This window comes from Astatotilapia calliptera, chromosome 3, assembly GCF_964374335.1.
Source record: "Astatotilapia calliptera chromosome 3, fAstCal68.1, whole genome shotgun sequence".
NCBI classification, from domain to species: domain Eukaryota; kingdom Metazoa; phylum Chordata; class Actinopteri; order Cichliformes; family Cichlidae; genus Astatotilapia; species Astatotilapia calliptera.
This window is the reverse complement of record NC_137424.1, coordinates 10209534-10215571: the sequence shown is the minus strand read 5'-3', so window position 1 is coordinate 10215571 and position 6038 is coordinate 10209534.

Sequence of the window (6038 nt, the reverse complement as noted above, 5' to 3'; positions counted from 1 at the left end):
GTTTTCCCCGATAAACTACTGGAACTCTCACTTCACGGACAATAAAATCTGAACTGCACCATAGCTTACAATTTATGCTTCATGCCTTTTTCAAGGCTCATGTTTGTGCCAAAGTTCACAGTTTATGGTTGTTTGTTCACAGCTCACACTTGTGCCATAATTCATAGTTTATGTTTGTTAAATCACAGCCTGTAAATAAAACTCAGTATCACATCTATCAATGCTTCCATCTGTGTCTGCATTTGGATTCATTCTCCTTGTCTGGCCTCCAGGCCGTAACACTGGCCAGCACGGACTGTTGTCATTCATGTGTTAGTGATAAAATATGTCAGCCTTAGTCTCAGCACTTAGGTCCTCGGGTCTGGTATAAATATAACAAAAAGTGATCAAGCTTTTGCTCACTATATTGAATCATGAATGAATGATTTAATTGATTTTTAATCTACAAATTTAATCTACATCCAAATGTCCATATCAACTTGTGTCTTGTGGGATTAGAGAGTCACTGAGCAGCAGTGTTGGGACTAACGCGTTATTAAGTAACGCGTTACAGTAACTACGTTATTATTGTGGTAACGAGCACGGTAACTAGTTATTATGCCAAAATCAGGAACGCGTTAGTCGTAACTGGGATTTAGATAGGGTCGTTACTCGTTACTTCGTGTGGTGGCTATCACGGAGCTTCCACAGATTCAGTAACATTAGCAAGTGGTGGAGGCCAGCAGGAGGATGAGAGAAAGCAACACGTTCTCAGGCTGGAGAAAGGGGACGCAGAAGGAAAAGAGACCCGAGGCGGCCGCCGGTCCAAGTGTGAACTGAACTTCAGGTAAGAAGTTATGACCTGCAGTCTATCTGGGTCAGATATAAACCAAGTTTAGGTGGACTTTATTTTCGTTATTCTGACTTTTTACGTACTGCGTGCTAGCTAGCATGACGGAGTTTCTATACAGCTGGGTGGGTGCTATGAAGTTAATGATGTTGAACTTTATTTTGTTCATAAGTTATTAGAGTTGTCAACCGTCCCGTCTGGTATTCAGAGAAAATATTACGCGTTTCTTATTGAGGTGAAAAGGAACAGTTTGTCCCGTAATTCAGCTACAATGAAAAAGACACTAAGCTGGAGTTATTCTATGTCTTTGCTGCACAGCTGCCTCTTCTCCTCTAATTCTCCCCCCTCCCTCTCCCGTTTCTACTTCAATCATGAAAACTGATCAATGATCAGCTGATCGGCTCTCTTGTTTGTTTATCGCCCACTTTGCGCCGAAAGAGGAAACCAGCGGATGTCGCGCTAAACAACAGCAGCACGTTTAAGCTTGATCAGCTGTTGTTAGAATTTATTTAATATTAATTTCTAGTATCAGCTGATGTTTGCTGGAGCCACAGCTGCAGAAAAGCTGCTGGTCATGATATCGGTTTGTATATCTGGTGAGAGGGAAACATGAAGATGAAACCAGGAGATGTCCTTACTGAATCATCAGAGCTGAACAGGTGATGGAGAAACAGGTTTACCTTTTAGGTGACATGAATGAGTTGAAGGGAAGTTATGAACTGTTTCTGAGAGACAAATAACACCAGGATCCTTTTTTAGGTAGCTGACAGCTGGTAACTGTGCAGGTGCGGATCTAGCAAAGTTTTGCCAGGGGGGCCAGATAGGGCTTTAACAGGGAGAGGTGGGCACAAAGAAATACTTTTCTATCTTATTCTCATTTAAAATGTCTAGCTTTTAAAAAATAATTATCTGAATCTTACAACAAACGATTGATAGATTGATGCATATATACCATCAAAACAGTGTACATCACTGTCACAACAGCGTTTGTTTTCATTCAAAGGCTTTATCATTTTTCCTATAATTGACACTCTAGTCAAAGTGTCGGGGCCAATTTTCTGTCCCAGTCCAGCCATGTATGCAGCTAATCTGCAGTCTGGTGTTACCAACATCTTCCTATTCAGAAGGCAGAATTTCCGAGGTATGAGTACAATCGAAAGCACCACGACTGCAGTTTTTGTGTTGGATGTAAAAGGCGTGACGTAGGCTAGAATCATGGCAGCAGTCAATGACGGTCCAGGCGTGGGATTTCTCTCGTGGAAATATGCACATTATCTTTTCCTGTCTATTGGTAGGTGGCACAGTGCACTTGTGGCAAGTAAACAAGCTAGAAGACTGCCAAAGTTATGGAAGCAACACATTAACAAGAGAATTCTGAGTAAAACCAAAGTTACTTTCCCTAGTAACTAGTTACTTTGAAAGTAACGAGTAACTTGAAGTAACTGAGTTACTTTTGAGAGAAGTAACTTGTAATGTTTTAAAGTAACTTACCCAACACTGCTGAGCAGTAAAGGATTTGTCCTTTGTTGGTCATGATAATGTTTAACAGTGTAGTTGTAGCAGATGTTGACTCTTACCTTCTGATGAAACTGATAAAGCTCCTTGGGATGAGAGATTTCCTGCTGGAGGAAGGCACATCTTGAATTACAAAACTGCCATTTGAGAGTGAAAATATTTTAGGCTTCAAAGCCATATGCAGTGGGAAAAAAAGTATTGAATTCATCATCAATTTTCTTAGTAAATATATTTATAAAGGTGCCACTGACATCAAATTCCCAGCAGATATCAGTAACCCTTCCAATCCACACATGCAAAGAAGCATAGATGTCTATGAATTAAGTTATGTGTAATACTGAGAAATAATAATGGGAAAAAGTGTTAAACACATGAAGAAAGGGTGGTGCAAAAAGGCATGGAAAGTCATGGCACCAACTGAGGCTGCAGATATAGCCGTGCCATAAGGGAAATCAGTGAAAGTACAGGGACAAGAGGAGAAAAAAGAACTCTACTCAAACTGGGCACCTAAATGAGAGACCAGTTTGACGACAGTAAAAAAACACCTCAGCACAAAAAAGCACATGAATATTCGCATCTACACTATGTAAGCCTGTGACATGCATTTCGGATGGGTGAGGGTGAGTGAATGCATATCTGTGACACTTGTGTACTTGCTTGTGTGTGTGTGTGTGTGTCCTGTTTTCACCTTTCACCCAGTTAAGCGGAAGTCAACAGTCTGCAGCCTACGGAGGTGGGCTTGAAAGGATATGGGCAAAAGTGTCAAACAGTCCCGTTGTCAAGGAGAATTTTTGATGTTCCCATCAGCCTTGGCCTTTGAGCCAAATGAGATGATGATAATGGCTATTTGGGTTAGCACGAACAGACTGCATCTGAAATTTACAGTTGTTCTTAATGACCATCACTGGTCACCAGGTGTATCAATTTCCCGTTGAAGAGCAATAAGATTCTCCAAGATCTTCCCCATATTGCGTTTAATAAGAACAGGCTGAGTACTCATGGCTCTCACCATTGCTTCGATCATAGGGGCCAGCCTTGTGGGGATTTGAACAGCTGTAGTCAATTTCTTCAGTAAGCCAGGGCCAAGTCAGCTCCGATCACCAAGAACCCTGTTATCGTGGTTCCAAATAGGTAGATGTCTTCAATGTCATCAATTGACAGTCCCACCAGGCACACGACGAGCCAGTTCTACCATCCATCCATTGTTTATCCGGCAGGGAAAGTCGCTCCAGGATAGTTGGACTCTCCTGAACTCAGGCTTCTCGTTGAGAGGAGAGCGTCAATTGCATTTAGAGAACAGTTGATGAAATCCATGATTCTTGTTTAGGTTTTAGAGAACAGGACTGAGAGGCTCTTCTGGGGCTAGAGATAGACACGACTAGACATAAGACATACGAAGCCAAGCAGTAAAGATAAAGGAGGGAGAGAGATGCATCTGCCCCCATCAGAGCCAAAGCAAGAAGGGAGAATGAATAGAAAATATGTACCAAAACATTTGTGATAGAAATCTGGTGCTACCTATCTACGGAGTCCCGCAGAGGACATGGGAGAAAAAAAAATTAGGGAGGAAAAAAAAATTTAGGGAGAAAAAAAAAATTAAGACGGACTTTGGCGAGATCTCGCAAAACAAACTCGGGATCTCGCAAAAGTATTGCAGATCTCGCAAAACTTTCTCGCGAAAGTTGAATTCCAACAATGGCGGCAGCTACTTAGTTGTAATATTACTCTTTCTGGGTCACAAAATACACTTTTAAGATATTTTGAGGCGTGAATGTAGTTGTGTAAACGTCAGATACCTGCTCGGTTTACAAGACATCACATATTTGCAAAAGTGCTCCGACGTTTTTGGAGATCTGACACCCACTAGCTCGAAGCTAACGGGAGGTCGAGACCTACTACAGCCGTGAGGAACACCGCTTTCCCGGCACATCGTGCCTCGACCTCCCGGTCGGCTTCGAGCTGGCGGCCACTAGCTCGAAGCTAACGGGAGGTCGAGACCTACTACAGCCGGGAGGAACACCGCTTTCCCGGCACATCGTGCCTCGACCTCCCGGTCGGCTTTGAGTTGGCGGCCTCCAAAGAATGCGGCTAAAACTTTTGCGATATCTCGTAATACTTTTGCGAGATCCAGAGTTTGTTTTGCGAGATCTCGCAAAAGTCCGTCTTAATTTTTTTTTTTCTCCCTAATTTTTTTTTTTCCTCCCTAATTTTTTTTCTCCCATGTCCCCTGCGGGGCTCCGTACCTATCAGAATGAATAAGATTAAATGAGAGCGAATGTTTCAGCAAGACAATGATTTCTCAATTTGTTTCCCAGAGAGAAAATAAAGCTGCCAGCCTGACTGAATCCAACCAAATCAACAGAAAATCTATGGAAAGAACTAAAGTTCAGAGTTCATAGAAGAGGCCCACGGAACCTTTAGGATTTTAAGACTGTTTGAGTGTAACCCAAAATCCTAACTGAGCTTTGCATGTGACTAGTTTCTCCATAGAGCAGGGACCTTGAAGCTTGAACCTTGAAGCAGGCACCAACAAAGGCTTTTGTATAAAGTATTAAACAAATTTCAGTATGTAAGTTCAATATGTTTTCCCTGTGTCATTTCTCATTCTTACAAATAACTTAATTAATGTCAATAACTTTTTAAGAAATATATTTACTTAGAAAAATGGTGTCGCATTGAATACTCATCTCATCCGCTCCATATCTGTCATGAAACACAAAAAGAAGTCACAAAACTGAACTACAGTCAGGCTAATACAGCCTGAATTTTTAATACATTTTATGAAATGAATTTGACAATGATGTGTGTTCATTCTGCACTGAGGCCCATATGGAAAACAAATAGTAAAAATTTATATGTGATTACTCATGAAAGTGGCCACTTTCATGAGTAAATCATGTAGACCTTATGTCTGTGAAGGTTCTCAGTCATCCAGGTCATCGTTGTCAAAGGAGCTTGCAAAGAAAGGCGTCTGGACTGGGACTCTCCACCATTTGACCTTAGAACTGAAGAAGCTTCTCGGATGAGAGGTGAAACGTCTTCAAGTAACTTAAAGAAGTCCAGACGCCTTTCTTTGCAAGCTCCTTTGACCATGTAGACCTTATATGATTTACTATCTTTCACTTTCTCATTGCTTTCATACATTGTTTTAGTAAGTACCCAAAACATACAAGTTTCATTATATAATTTTTCAAGGGATCTTATATCTGTTTTTACTCTTATATGCTTTTCATACAAGTTTCACACAAGACAGATACAAACTTTATAAGATTTATATATATCTTTTCCATATGGGGGGTTTCATGTCATTTTCCTCTCGGTCACCTTCTTTCATCTTCTTTGAAACTGATGTTGCCACTTCCATCACATGGTCATTAGTATATGTCTGCATCATCAAATATATAGTTTCCAGTATGTCTAGGTTCTCCAAATGGCACTTTTCCAGGGTTATGAAATCACCAACAGGAACACCAACAGGAACATCCTGCAGGTGCCAGTGGAAAAGTTGCAACTCCTCCTTTTCCAAATTTTCCAACATTTCCTGCAGCTGCTCCTGAACAGACTTATCCATCTTTGATCTTTAACCCTTTAAGACCTACCATAGAACCAAGTCCGCCTGAGCTTATATTATATTTTTACATGCTGTGGAGCCATTTTTGGGAGCATTTCAACTTGGTATACATCAATACAACCA